Consider the following 14,983-nt stretch of genomic DNA (forward strand, 5'->3'; position numbering starts at 1 on the left):
GGAAAGATTCGACGCTCAGGCTCACATGGCTCACATTGGTTAAATTTACAATATTGTAATAACTTGCCTTTTTACTGTTTTTCTTCAAAAAGCTCAAAGTGCTTATACTTTTATTTCCTCATTTGTTCTAACATTCCAGTGTGGGAGGGGAAGATTTATGATAACATTATTTATAGATGGAGAAATTGAAATAGAGATTAAGTCGCTTACTCAATGTTGCATAGTTTGGGTGGTGGAGCCCACACTGGAATTCGGTTCTTCAAGCTCCTGCCACGAAGTGGAGAGAGCATGAGTTTTGGAATTAGAGAAATCTTTGTTTGAACAATCCAGATTTCTGCCCTTTCAGTAAGAATGTGGCCTTAAGTCAATTATTTCACCTAGGTCTCAGTTTTTCTCTTCTGTAAAATTAAGACCATAAAACCTCATACTAGTGTAGTGAAGATTAATTTAGAAAATGCATGTAAAGCCCTGCCACAGAGTAGTTCCCAAATAAGATTAGTTCCACCCCTAACCCAGTATTATCTGGTTAAATTTCAGTACAGATTTAAAGTAATCAAAAAAGAATCCTCCATGAATACTCATTTTTTTTTCTAGCCTCATCTCCCACTGAGAGCAAAACATGAATAAAAATGCTTCTATACATCGTTTAATTCAATGGGAGAACTTTTGCTTCAGTGGGGTTATTCCTGTCGGGGGGAATTAGAAAAAAGAGTTATGTGACAGACAAGATAGTACAGTGCAGTGTTTCTAAAACTTGAGTATGTATCAGAGTCACTTACAAGGCCTGTGAAAATACAGATTGCTGGGTCCACCCTGGAGTTTCTGATTCAGGAGGTCTGGAGTAGGGCCTAATAATCTGCATTTGTAACAAGTTTACAGACGATGTTGATGTTGCTAGTCCAGGGAGGACACCTCAGAGAAGCACTAGCATGGTTAAGGGAAATTGGGGGGGTGGGGCCCAGCAGTCTGTGTTCTAACAAGCCCTCTGGGTAATTCTGATGTACTTACCAGTTTGAAAACCACTGGCATAGTGATGAAAAGCATCTGAGGAGACAGACTCAACATTCGAATGCTGACTGCGCCATTTACTAGTTAGATAACTAGTTCGGTGACAGACCTCCAGCATATCTGAGTCCTGCAGGAGCCTGACAAGGTCAGGATTCCTTCTCACTATCCTTCTAAGCCTCTCCGTGGAAAGAGAAGTTAGTGAGTCCTGCCAATCCAGGCTCTGTTTTTCACTTCTTCACACTGTGAGGCATGGAAGGGTGCTTATTTGGGTATTAGGGAAGTATTTACAAACACTTCTGCAAACACAAAAATAAAATAAACAAGACAGTGCTGTAAATAAAGCCAATGGCAAAGGTATTGTTTACATCTTAAATTCATAATAACGGGTTCTGAACCATTTCCATTTTCCTGCCTTTCTTACTAGAAAATTTTAAAAAACCTTCCTCCCCCACAGTTTTAAGAGATGCTTGTAAATATGTTTTGCAGACACTATGCATGTTAAAAGGATCCCCCCCACCCTTCCTCCCATATCTGGCCTCAGATACAGAATCTGCCTCAGATGTTCAGTGCCTTCCTGATTTTGTGGCTGAGGAATTTCTTCTTCTTCTTCTTCTTCTTCTTCTTCTTCTTCTTCTTCTTCTTCTTCTTCTTCTCCTTCTCCTTCTCCTTCTCCTTCTTCTTTTTTTTTTTCTCCTTTCCCTGCTTGGCATCTGAGCCTGTGAGTCCTCAGGCTGTCCCAGCTCCCAGCGTCACAAGTATCCAGGCCGGCCCCATGACATTCTTTGGCTTACCTACCTTCATTTTTCCTATTACAAAACTCTCTACTCTTTATTTCCTTAACTAAGCTTTTCTATCGCCTATTGCTAACCCAGTTTTCCAAACTGCCCCCTTCTAGAGTGATCCACAGGAGGAGAAACCGTTCCTGTTGATGGTGACGTAGAATTGTGGACTTTCATCCAGTCCTACTTGGAACTAGGTACACTGAAGTGTTTATCATGCATGTTCATTTTGAATTCCCACACAATCCAGAGGTGATTATACATATACGGATACACACATATGCAAATAAGGAAACCGAGGCTTAAAGAAGTCAAGCAACTTGCTCAAGGTGAAAAAGTGAAAGTGCATAACAGGATGCAGGCAATAAGATTCCAGAGCCTCCTGGCTCTTGGCTTCTGTTCAAATTCCAAGTAATGCTGAAATATAGGAATATAATTTGCCTCCTGCCCTTAAAGAGCTTAAAAATCTTATTAGGGGTAGATGAGATTTATACACACACCACCAGCTAAAGTCGAGAGCCACGGTTTGTGGTATTGGGTTTGGTATCTTTGACCGGCTTCTTCCGATGCAAGATACAGATAATAACAACAACCCCAAGGGGTTGGGGATGATTGAGTGAAGCATCCGAAGCGCGCGTAATACAGCGCCTGTCGCGTAGTAAGCGTTCAATAAATGTTAACTATCACTATTTTTAAAGGAGGCGGTCTGGAGTGGAGAGAATACTGGAGAGTCGGGAGGCCGGCTGTATACGCTGTATACGCCCTGCACCAAAATTCTCCGATCCTCGGTTTCGTGGTCTGTAAAATTAGGTGGCTAGAGTGGAATAACTGGAAGAGCAGTAAGAGACGTAGCCGTCGCTGGGAAATGCGAGGGGCCTCGGGGCAGAAAGGGTTAGTGACGAGTCTGGGGGCGGCTTTACGGAGCTCAGCGGGAGAGGCCCCGCCCCACCCCGCCCCGCCCCGCCCCGCCTGGGAGGCCCTGGCAGCTCCAGCCCGCGAGCAGTTCCGGTGCCAAAACTCTTCCCTCCCCCGCTTCCCCGGAAGTGCTTTTCCAAGGTTCGGGCCGGAGAGAGGCCTTGTAGGCACAGCTGCTGAGCCTCGATCGGCTCCGAGTAGGGGCTCCTGCCCGGGTTGGAGCTCGGGGGTCCACAGCCGCCGACCCGCGCCTGCCTCCTCCCAGCGCCCGGGCCGACGGTGAGTGGCCGGGGGAGCACACCCGGACGGCCTCGGGCCGCGTCAGGGCTTGTGCTCTCGGGCCCCCGCTGCCCGCTCAACGCTGCGGGCTCGGCTGTCGGGGTTCGGGGAAGGGGCTTGTCGATCGCCGACGTCCTTACCGACTCCGCCGGGCGGGAAGGAGCGGGCGGCGGGGCCTTGGGGTGGGCGGGGCGGAGCCGGGGAGGGGGTTCCTGGAGCTGTTGTAGCCGTTGGGACTTGAGAGTGGGGATGGGCTGGGCCTCGGTCCATCCGATCTCCTCATTTCTGCTCCCCCAAATCTTCGCGTTGCCTCCCGGATTGGGTTTTCTCTCTTCACCTGGGGCTGGGAACCTGGACGCCGGACTTATTCTTGGGCTCCAGTTCCCGACTTTCGCGTCCTCCGGGTCTGTCCTCGGGTCACTAATTAGCCCAGGTCCCAGGGGTGTCGTCTTCTCAGCCCCAGGGCTGGGCGATGAATGTGTAGATGCCGGGGATCTTTTGCAAAGCTTTTCATCCAGACCCGCCTAGGGGTTGCCCGGGATCGATTTGGAATGCGCTTGGGACCGGTTCTGGATACCTAGGTCAGTGTGGCACCAGCGTGCCTCCCATGATCTTTACTCACTGGAAAGCTTGCTCAAGCTGTTGCTGAAGTCATGTAGAAAAACAGCTTGCTTGAGGAAAATCAGTAGTTAAGATAAGTTCCCTTGTTTTCTTGCAGACTTAAAAAAAGGATGCTGTTCTCTAATACGCACTCCTGATTCTGGTGGCTATCTAAAGTCACAGTTGAATGGCGAGTTCAGTCTGCAGTTATAGCACGAATTGATTACAGAGGGTTGGAGAATTAATTGTACCTCCTCTTCCCCTACGTTTGTATACTTTCATTTTTGGACCTGTCATTTTCCTTAACTTTTAAAGAAAAATTTTTCTCAGTAACTCCTTAGAGGCTCCCTATACTTCACAGTTGTGCTGCAATGCAGAGGTTCACACAAGTGGACCGAGGTGTGTGTGTGTGTGTGTGTGTGTGTGTGTGTGTGAACCTATATTTTGAAATGTTCACCTGGGATAAATTAAGAATTTCCGAGAGAAGAAAGTGATGTAGGTAGTTTTTTTAGTGAACAGATTTCAGGTAGTAAACTGCTGGAAGGTTTGTCGGCGATGAAGGTTTTCTACATTTAGTACTGATTTTTAGATTATGATCACAAGAGAATGTGGTTACTGCAGGTTGTGACTGCGTGCGGGTGACCATTGTTTTGCAGTGTAAAGTATACACAAGCCACCTTTGTGAAACCAATGACACTTAACTGCATTTCTCATCTTGTGCTTATATTAGGACTTATACTGTAGTTTTTTGGGTGCTTATCTCATTCTTTCTCCTCCTACTACTGAAAGGGGAGGTAATATCATGCGTTAGGGAAAATAGACTGAAGCGGTAAGTTCAGTGAGCTCTCCTGTGAAAAAGAAATTTTCAGTGTTGTTGATTTTCAGCAGGCAAAGGGTGGATCAATTTTTTTAAAAATTCTGTTTCTTTTATTCCTTTATTGATTGTGGTCAGAGGGTGGTTGGTTTTTAAAGTCCCTGGAAAAAATTGTGGAGGGAAGATTAGTTGCCCAACTTTTAGATTTAGATAGAAACTGTAGATTCTTAGCCGTTTGAAGTACTTAATTGTTCAGAGCTTATGGTTGGAATTTTGGAATTGAGAAAATCTGCAAAAGGAGTCAAGTTAAATATTATGGATCCATAGTGAGAGTATGAAAGCTAATGTGTTTTGAAGGGAAATATTTCAAGAATTGTAAGAGCAGAAAAAGGTAATCGGGGAGTTACTTAGGCACTGTAAATTTTATTATGTTCAAGTCCATTCAGTAGATACTGAGTATTTGCGTTGCAAATTTTATTGTATTATTCAAGTCAATGGGTACAGAATGTTTGCTATGTTAGGCATCAAGCTATGTTGGGCAACCATGTAGGAACACATATACAGCCATAACCATTAAAATTCATGTTTTGGCAATAATTTTCTAAGGTGTGTCAGAAATCATGAAGAGGTAAATTGTATTGCTTAGGCATATTACATTTTTTTTCTAACTGTAGGTGAGCGTTGTGTGTTTCATGAAAAGCACTGTCAGGCATTACAGGGTACAAAGATTAAGTATTTGGTCTTTAGGAATTTGAAATCTAGAAGGGGATGTAAGATATTTACATAAAAATATGTAAATACTTACTGTGTGAGTGGTTGGGCCTAAAGTTTGGAGTTATATGAAGGGAAAATGGGTTCATTTTTAACTGGAGTAATCAGCTAAAAAGTGGAAAGTGGGGAGGTAAAAAATAACTCTGAAGCTCTTGAGCACTTAGCATCATGGTCTATGCTAGTTGCTTTCCATACATTTCCTAAGCTTCACAACAACATATAAACGTCTTCCTTAGCAAATAAGAGGATAGTGCTCAAATATATTAAGTAGCTGAACCTCAGTTTGAATCCAGGTCTGCCTGGTGCCAAAGCCTGTGCATTTCCAGTCTATCATGCTACCTCTCGATAAACTGGTAGCCTGAGTTTCACATTGCAGAGGGTAAGACTTTTCTACAACAAGAATTTAGGGGTTGGGAGTAGGTGGATGAAAGCTTTTCAGATAAAGGGAGTGATGTAAGCACAAGGCTGGAGGTGGGAAAGTTCATTGTATACACAGAAAAGTTAGTGGACGGATTACTTAGAATATAGGGTTCATTTTTGGAAATAAGAGATGAGGTTTGAAATTTTAAGTGGGTCTGGATTGAGGAGCATGTTTAAATGCTGTATTTAGGAGTTCAACATTTAGGAGGTATTGAGAAACTGCTAGGTCTAATAGTGTAGGATGTGAAGGGATTTGTTGTAGAAAGCCAGCTTTCAATGTAGTATCTGTACTGGGCAAGGACAGTGGCATTGAGATGGGGTGGGTGGAGGAGGGGTTGTTGGGGAAGGTTTGGAGAACCTGGAAGTTGAAAGTTATATTCATTTTAAGTGTGGGTGGTGGTGATGGGGGTACTATTACTAGAAATATAGGCAAGGAGGTGCATAATAAGATCAGTTTTGAAGAGGTTGAGTTTTTTATATACTTGCAAAATGCTGGAATTGCCCAGAGGCTTTTGGAAATGTGGGTTTGTAGTTCATGAGAGAGGTCAGTGCTAGGCATATATTAAACATGGGTGTAGAGAGAGTAATACAAATAGATGTACTAGTTGAATCTGTGTAAAGAGATGAAAGAGCTGAGAGGGAGTTTACAAGGAAAGAAAAAAACAAACCTTTATTTTAGATGGCATCTGTTGAAAACAGAAGGAAAAGATAGTCTGTACTGTATTCTGCTCCCTCTCATTGCAAATTCAGATGGAGTACAAAGAATCTGATCATTGAAAATCCATTTGGGAAATAAAATTTTCTTGCCTTTGCTAGCAAGGATATTATGCTATCATTACCCCCTTTCATGGAGGATGAACTATTTCAGACTCACTTGTTACAGAGTGTTAGGCTTTAGTTACTTAAGAGCTGTTTGGTTTTCTTTTGGGCTTTTGTTGGCAAGTGATACGTGAGGATTTGGAAGCCATCTCTGATAGGTATTCTATTTATTCATATTTATGACTTTCAATTTTGGTTTCAATATCAAGAGCCTTTGAATATTCAAAAATAATTTTTGTCCCTCCTATTCCTCCTGGCTGCTAATAGTGCCTTTCATGGAAAATGGTATTTAATTACATACTTTTCTTCCAACTCTCTTTTATAAGTACTTTTGATTAACACAGGTAGTTTTGTCTTTAATGTTCTGATTATCCTAGAGGGATGGAATGATAAGCTGCCTTTATCCATCATGTAATGATACATCTATAAAAACTATGTATTTTTATTTGGAAACTGAGGACTATAGACTTATGGAGTTTCATGTAGTTTTCTGTTTGATATTTAAATATGGGGAACCTGAGTATTAATGTGTAAAAGATTGTAATAGTTTGCAGAATGAGGCTTAGAGTTGTAACTTTTTGAGGGCAAGTTTATTATTTTTAGACCGAGTTACCAGGGAAGTGTTTATTTCCTTCTTGAGAATTAATACATTCCTTTTGTTTTTGAGAAATATGTTTTTTACTATATCACAGGCTCTTGGGAATGTCCTAAGAGTCCTGTGTCAGTCTTGTTGGAGGCAGGGGGTTTTGTGTGTGCTTTGTCTGGGCTGGTTGGCTTAGTTGCAGTGAGCCTGGTATTAATGAGGCAAAGGTCAGGAGTTCCATTTAGCTTCCGTCTGAGTGATGGCCAGGGAAGTACACCTCTAGCCAGCTGTCTTGGAAATTCCTCGGTTGTCATTGGTCACAAAGGTGACTGGATTAGGGTGGATCTTTATACCACTGAAAGAATATTAGAGGAAACTTAGCATAATGGTTAGTAGTTCTGACTCTGGAATTAGACAGACCTGTGTCAAAATTCTTGGTCTGCGATGTTGGGAGAGTCCCTAAACCTCTCCAAGCCTCTACTTCCTCATTATTGAATAGGTTAATATTTGGTTTGGGCATGTCCTACCGTTGTTTTCTTTTTCCAGCTGGGAGTTAGCTGCTTAGACCTGTGGTTCCCTAGTGCTGGACTATGGAGAGGTGTCAGTCCCTGACAGAGTTTTCACTTGTCTGAAATGAGAATGGGTTAGCTTTTCGTAAAGCTAAATCTGTAGAATTTAAAAGATAATATTTTTTCTAAAATTGTCTTTTACCATTTTTGACGTAAGCATATTAGTTCTTTTATGGTGGTGGTAATTGGTAGTTATTTTCTTTTTAAATGTTCTTGGCAAAATAAAAGTTGGCAACTCTATTCTGGTCCCCCAGTTTTGTTTTTAAGATTATGGTTCTGTGAAATCTGAAAATCTTGGCTTAAACAGAACCAGGGAATTGGGGGAGATTACTCATCCAATATATTATACATAGTCAAATTAGGTTTGGGAGTACATTCTGCCGTTGTATTATCCTATAGGAACTGTATTTTGATTCTCACCACGACTGAATTAATGTTGTCAGATTTTACATTAAGACTTTCAGGGAGCAGTTCAGATTATTTTCAGTTCAAACAAGTTGCTTCAAATTATTTAAGGCTGTATTTCTCAACCAGAGTCCCAAGAGGAAACTGGTGAACTGGGGGGGGGGGGGCTGCCTGGGGGTGCTGCTGAAAGTCATTACTCTGTTGATTAGCCAACAAGATAAATAACTAGCCTTTGACATAGTGAAGTAGTAGAAATTGGCTTTCCTTTTCACCTCTTCTGCAGGGAAGATCTTTGACGCTAGAGCAAGAAAAGCTTTTTTATTTAATAAAGCAAGTAAACCTTGTACAAATATCAGTATTCAAAATGCCTTCTAGAGAAAGAATAGTTCAGCACTTTGCATAATGGGTTATGTAAGTGGAGCCACAGAAGTCCTCCTGGGGACACAAACCAATTATTAGCATAAGTGCTATTGAAATTACATTCAGTTGTCTAGATGAGAAGCATTTGACTCCCTCGTTCACTTAGTGTTGAGAGGCAGATGCAGAAAAGTTAAGGTGCAGACCTGGCCTAAATGACTGTTAAATTAAGGCTTAACATTTGTTTCCTTTTAGTGTTTTTGGTTAGGTAATTTTAAAAATTGGGAGTGCTATAGAAATACTGAATATGTGTTAGAATGCCTAAAGCAAAATTTCAGATTAGGCTGAAAAGCTTAGGCCCTCTGTCTTTCAATTTTAAAGGAAACTGGAGGTTTGCTGCTTTAGGTATTAAGGATGTTATTGTTTTATAGAGTTTCGTTGTATATCATTGTTTCTGGTAAATAAAAGAATCATATAGAATTCATTTATTTTAACAATGCTTACATTTTTCCTCCAGAATATTCCTACTGGCAGAAATGAATGGTATGCTTAGAAGTCTGGAGAGGTAGCCCAAAGTGTCCTGCTATAAGTAGAAATTTCATGATTCCTGTAGGGTTTTATTTTTAAAAATTCACATGAATTTCATGTTTTGCTATTTTATGTAGATGTAAACAGTGTTTTAAAGTCGACTAAAATTGGTGCCCCCAAAAAGGGGCGGTATGTTCTTCCTGTGGATTTTCATATCTCTGTGACATGGCTTGTATTACAGTTCAGTGGCTCTGTGCTTCACCTTTTAATTTTGGCTCATTAAAAAAAAATGCTGTGTTCTGATGGGTTTTGGTGGGACACGGGATAGGGTGGGACACGGGATAGTGGACAATTATTGACGCTTTTATATGTTCTTAACAAACAGCAAACTGTTTTGAATACCACCAAGGAGCTGTAGTTTCATAGAGATAAAATGCCTTTAAAAGGAGATTTAATCAATTTTAAGATGTTCTTTGTATTTAAGATTATTCATGATCACTATATTTCTAGTGTTATAAAAAATATAGAAGCAGTGTCTAATTGAACTTTCTGTAATGATGGAAATGTTCTGTATCTGTGCTATTCAATATAGTGGCCCTCATTTGGCTACTGAGCACTTAAAATGTGTCCGGGGTTACAGAGGAACTAAATTTGAAATTTTATTTGATTTTAATTAATTTAAATGTGAATAGCCCCACTTGCGGCCAGTGACTGTACTGTATTAGAGATAATGCTGCTATCAGGGGTTAGGAAGACATGGAGAAGGGAGGTTAGAAATCTTCATGCTCAGTTATAGGCAAAATTAGGCCCTTGGTAAGTATTTCTTAAATATTTCTCAAATAATATTTTTATTGTTTCAGTTTTTTAAAAAGATTTATTTACTGAGAGAGAGAGAGAGCGCTAGTGTGCACATGTTGGGGGGAGAGGGAGAGAGAAACTTGAAGCGGACTCCATGCTTGTGCAACCCCAGGTGAGGCTCGATCTCACCACCCTGAGCCAAAACCAAGAGTCAGAGGTTTAACTGACCACTCCATCTAGGTTCCCTTGTTGTTTCAATTTTTAAGACCAAAGTTTGCGAAGTATTCTAGGTTTTTAGAGAGTGATCACTAGTCTTGATTTTTTTTTTCTTCTGTGTTGATTTTAAAATTTTACTTTTATTACAGAAGCATACAGTATACAGAATGTACAATTTAAACAATTGTAAAATGAATTACATTGCCAGTATCTTTGAAGTCAATTTATAACCCTTACTACTTGTGTTCTCTGACACACTTCCTGAGAGACCACCATCTAAATTTTGTGTTAATTTTGTGTTAATCATTCCCTTTTCCTTTTAATTTTCATGAATTAAAGGAAATTTTATTTCCCTCTCTCTTCCAGTTTGGAAGTTAAACTTTATGTAGTTTTCCTTTATTTTAGTTTTCCCTAACTCCCAGCAAATTAGATATTATTACTGTTTTCAACACTTGCTTTAATTTGCCTCTGCCTTTACAGTATCTTTGCTCATCATTTTCATTTCCATCTCAGACCTCTTGTTTGGGATCTAAGGTCATTTTCTCTCTGCCTGAAATATATCTTTCAGAATTTTCTTCAGTGAGGGTCTGTTGTTGGAAAACTTCTCATTTGTTTGAAAATGTCTTTATCTCATTCCTGAAGATGGGTTTTTCTGAGTATGCATTTTATGTTAGCAGTATTTTGTTGTTGTTGCTCATTATAGATCTTATTCCATTCTCTTCTGGCTTTTATTGCCGTTGAAAACTCTGTAATCCGTCTAATTGTCATTCTTTTATTATAACTATATTTAGAATATTTAGCATCTGTTTTCCACACTTTCATTTTGATGTTTAGAAGTTGATTTCTTTTTATTCCGTGCTTGGAATTCACTAGGCCATTGAATCCGATGACTGGTGCCTTCAACAATTTTGGAGAACTTCTGGCCATTTTCTCCTCAAATTTTATCTTCCATATTTTTTATCTGGAACTTGTACTTGAAGTAGGTCTTCTTACTCTACCCTCCATGCCTCTTAACCTGTTTTTCATATTTTCCATTTCTTTATCTTTCTGTGTTGTGTTCTGGATAATTAGATCTTTTCTTCCGGTTAGCTAATTCTTGCTTCATCTCTGTTCAACTAGTTTATTGAATTTAATTTTTTTCACTTTGTTTTAACTATTATATTCATTTTTATAGTAAAATATACATAAGTATAATTTACCACTTTAAACTACTTGAAAGTGCTCAGTTCAGTGATGCTAAGTGCATTCACTGTCACTGCTGTCCCTCCCCAGAACTTTTTTTTATCATCAGGAACTGAAATCTGTGACCATTAAACAGTAATTTCCCATTGTCTCCTCCACCCAGCCCCTGGCAAGAACTATGTTACATTCTTTTTCTATGAATTTGACTATTCTAGGTACTTCACATAAGTGGATTATACACTATTTGTCCTTCTGTGTCTGGCTTATTTCACTTAGCAAAATGTCTTCAGGGTTCATTCATGCTGTAGCATGTTCACTGAGTTTTTAAAAATTTTATTTACTATACTTTTTTCATTTTTAGAAGTTTCTGGTAGTTCCTTTTTAAGACTGCTTTATCTTTACTATTTTTTGGTTGTCATACTTTTTCTTGGTTGTGTTCTCAAGCTGTCTTTTATTTCTTAAAAACCCATTAAATATACTTATTTTATACTTTGTCTCTGATTATTCCAATATCTGAAGTCTTTGCAGATATGATTCTGCTGTTTGTTTTGCTGTATTAATTTTACAGAGTGATTTTTAATAGTACTTTAAAATTGTATAGGTGAGAGCTTATAAATAAACCCCTGGAGGTTCATTTCCTGTTTTCTTAAATTTTGCTCAAGGTATTACCTGGTTTATTTACTGTATAGTTACTTTTTTCCCCCTTACAACTAATAAATAATCTGTAGGGAGGTATCCTAGTGTTTTATTTTTTCTTGATGAAAAACTAAGTATAGTGATATACCTTACATTTCTATGGGGCCTTCTAGTTTGCCAAGCATTTTTATATTTTATGATTTTATTTGAAAGTTCTGGAAAAAAAGACTCAGAGACATAGCTAATAAGAGGTGGCATTGGAATTCAAACGCTGGTTTTCTTAAGATTCTTTTTACTAGCTATGCTTGCCTTTTAGGTTACAAGATAGACTGTAAACTTAGGCATGGTCTGTGTCTTGTTCGCTGTTACACCGTCAGTACCTTGGACTTTTGAATGAATAAATAACATAGGGGCGCCTGGGTGGCTCAGTCGGTTAAGCGCGTCTGCCTTCGGCTCAGTTCATGACCCCAGGATCCTGGGATCAAACCCCACATCAGGCTCCCTAATTCTCTCTCCCTCCCCATCCCGCCACTCCCCCTGTTTGTGCGCGCGCTCTCTCTCTCTGTCAAATAAATAAATAAAATCTTAAACCCAACAACATAGACATGAGTTGCTGTCTGACAGGTGTTCTATTGTAATCTTGTTATTTATGTATTTTATGTTTATATATACATATAGATATCTATAATGTATAATTACATACATATAATCACTGAGAGCTTAGAGCTTGTGTGGAAGGGGTTTTTGATGCTTTGCATAACTCTAGTTAAGATTTTTCAGATCATGGGGCACCTGGGTGGCTCAGTCGTTAAGCCTCTGCCTTCGGCTCAGGGCGTGATCCTGGCATTCTGGGATCGAGCCCCACATCAGGCTCCTCCGCTGGAAGCCTGCTTCCTCTCCCACTCCCCCTGACTGTGTTCCCTCTCTCGCTGGCTGTCTCTCTCTCTGTCAAATAAATAAATAAAATCTTTAAAAAAAAAAAGATCTTTCAGATCAAAGATTTGATGTATTTGCCTATAGCAAAGAAAATTTGGTTTCCTTGAAAACATTAGGTGATGAAGATTAGTGAGGTGGATTTTCTGATGCTAGTTCAATTCTTTTTCTAGTTATTAAACAATTCTTTTAAGACTTAGGTGATTCAGAGGAAATGATTCAGGGTTTTCCTAAGGTCACTTTTTGCATTTGACAAAGTAGGATGAAGTGTTGGTTAATGTAATCTTTTGACCTGGTGAATTGGTAGAAGCTGGGCCCTAGCCAAATTCATGCCTTTTTTCTCTTACCTTTTATTTTCTATCTCCCATTCTTGGTTAAAGCTGGAGGGATGTGGGCATTGAGTCTTGGCTGGAACATGAATTCATTCACTGGCGGACTGAGTCAGTAAATAGCTCTTGGGAAGCCCAGTAGGTATCAAGAACCCTGCTAGGCATTGAGGTTAAAATGGAGGATTAGGATGGATGTGGTTGCTGTCATATAGCACAGACTAGAGGTCATGAACTATTATATCCTTTGTCTGTGTTAGTCATTTATATATTTAAATTGAATATATGTAAGAAAATCATATTTATATCTGTTGGAACTTATCTGGCAAGGGAGAGGATTCTGGGGGCTATTGCTTAATGGAATGTGTAAGTATAGGGTTTGAGATTCAGAACTAGACAGTTAAGCATATTCTGAAAATTGACTGATACTTTCATTTAAATTGAAGCCTTTTATTAAAGCCTGACCTAAGTAAGTTATGGTTCAATCTAAAGACTGCTGTTTGCCTCATATGTGGTTTTGTGCACAGTTAGTATGTAGTAGTGTCTTGAAAGTTCTATATTTCACGGCTCATTTTACATTCCTTTATCTCCCACCCCCTCAAAAAAAAAACAAACGTAATTTATTTGCAAGCACATGTATTTTTTTTTAACAAACTTATTTTGAGGTAGAGACTCATAGGAAGTTGCAAAAATAGTAGTGTCCTATATATTTCTCACTCATTTTCCCCAGTAGTGACATCTACATAGCTGTCATACAATATGAAAACCAGAAAATTGGTATTGGTACATTACTGTTAACTAGACCATATACAGGTCTCACCATTTTTTAAAATCCACATTTCTGTGTATGTGTTATAGTTCTGTACAGTTTTATTCCATGTATAGTTTGGTGTAACCACCGTAATCAAGATTCAGAACTGTTCCATCACCACAGAAGAGTTCCCTAGTGCTTCCTCTACGTATTCACAACACTACCCAACGCTGGTTTTGCCGTTATGAGAGTATTGTGTGAATGATATAATACAGTACGTAATCTTTTGAGGTGCGTATCTTAAAAATATAATTTGTTTTAATTCTAAAAGTAAAATAACATTTCAGAAATGTTAGACGATGGAAAAAACATATTTTGAAACCACTCTTCTAATAGTCACCATTTTGGAGTTTTTTTTACAGCCTTTTTCATATGATATTTTAGATCATATTTTTAGTATATGCTCAATTTTATTTGCTTTTTTAAACTTAATGTTATATTAAATATTTTTTGTTACCATCGTACTTAATTTTCACTATGATAAGAAATGTTGCAGAAAACACCTTTGAGCATATTGATTTCTTCATTTTTTTAGTTATTTCCTTAGGGCAGATTCCCAGATGTGTGATATTGAGCCAAAGGATATGAAGGTTTATTAGTCTTGAAACATTTGGTCAAATTGCTTCTCAAGAGGATAGTATTACTAGTACTGTTTCACTGTATCCTTCTTAGAGTGGATATTAGTGTTACTTCCCTGCCCCCCCAACTTAATAAGGTGAAAAATGTACTTCATTGTTCTAATTTTAGAGTGCAATGCTTTATGTAACATTGTTTTCCTTGAAGAGGAAAATTGATTGTAATGTCAGAATGACATGAACTTTTAAAAATATGATTTTGCTTTTAAGTAATTTAGAAAGCATTTTAATATCTCTGTTAGTGTTCAACCGTTCTGAGGAAGAGGTTGAATCACCAGATCCTTCTCTTTACCTTAACTGTAACCTCCTTAGTTGGCGGGTTTGTTACCTCCAAATGATTGCCAGTTTCTGCATTGCTTCTCTTCAGTCTCTGCCATTATCTCTTAGTTACTATCCTCAGTCTGGATCCTTGACCTTTCCCCTGTCTGTTCCCTCATCAGAGAATGGCTGCTCCCTCCAGTGGTACCATACCGGCACCTCATTCATTTTTCCTATGTTCTTGTCAGCTTTAAGTGCACGGTCATGCAGACATGTTAATGCATTACTGTGATGTTATCCTTATGGTTAAGTATAATCCTGGGGACTCTGTACAGTATTCT

General features: G+C 39.1%; 1 protein-coding gene across 3 annotated transcripts in view; it reads left to right on the plus strand.

Annotated features, from left to right (window-relative positions):
- Positions 1-2,778: 2,778 nt before the first annotated feature.
- The window catches only part of FRS2 (fibroblast growth factor receptor substrate 2), a 112,073-nt gene continuing 99,868 nt past the window's right edge, over positions 2,779-14,983 (plus strand). For all 3 annotated transcript variants that reach the window (XM_040637253.1, XM_040637252.1, XM_040637254.1), the window contains exon 1: positions 2,779-2,981. The gene's annotated coding sequence lies outside the window, so the exon portion shown is untranslated. The remainder of the gene's footprint in view (positions 2,982-14,983) is intronic.

Source organism: Ursus maritimus, unplaced genomic scaffold, assembly GCF_017311325.1.
Source record: "Ursus maritimus isolate PB19 unplaced genomic scaffold, ASM1731132v1 scaffold_21, whole genome shotgun sequence".
Classification (NCBI taxonomy): domain Eukaryota; kingdom Metazoa; phylum Chordata; class Mammalia; order Carnivora; family Ursidae; genus Ursus; species Ursus maritimus.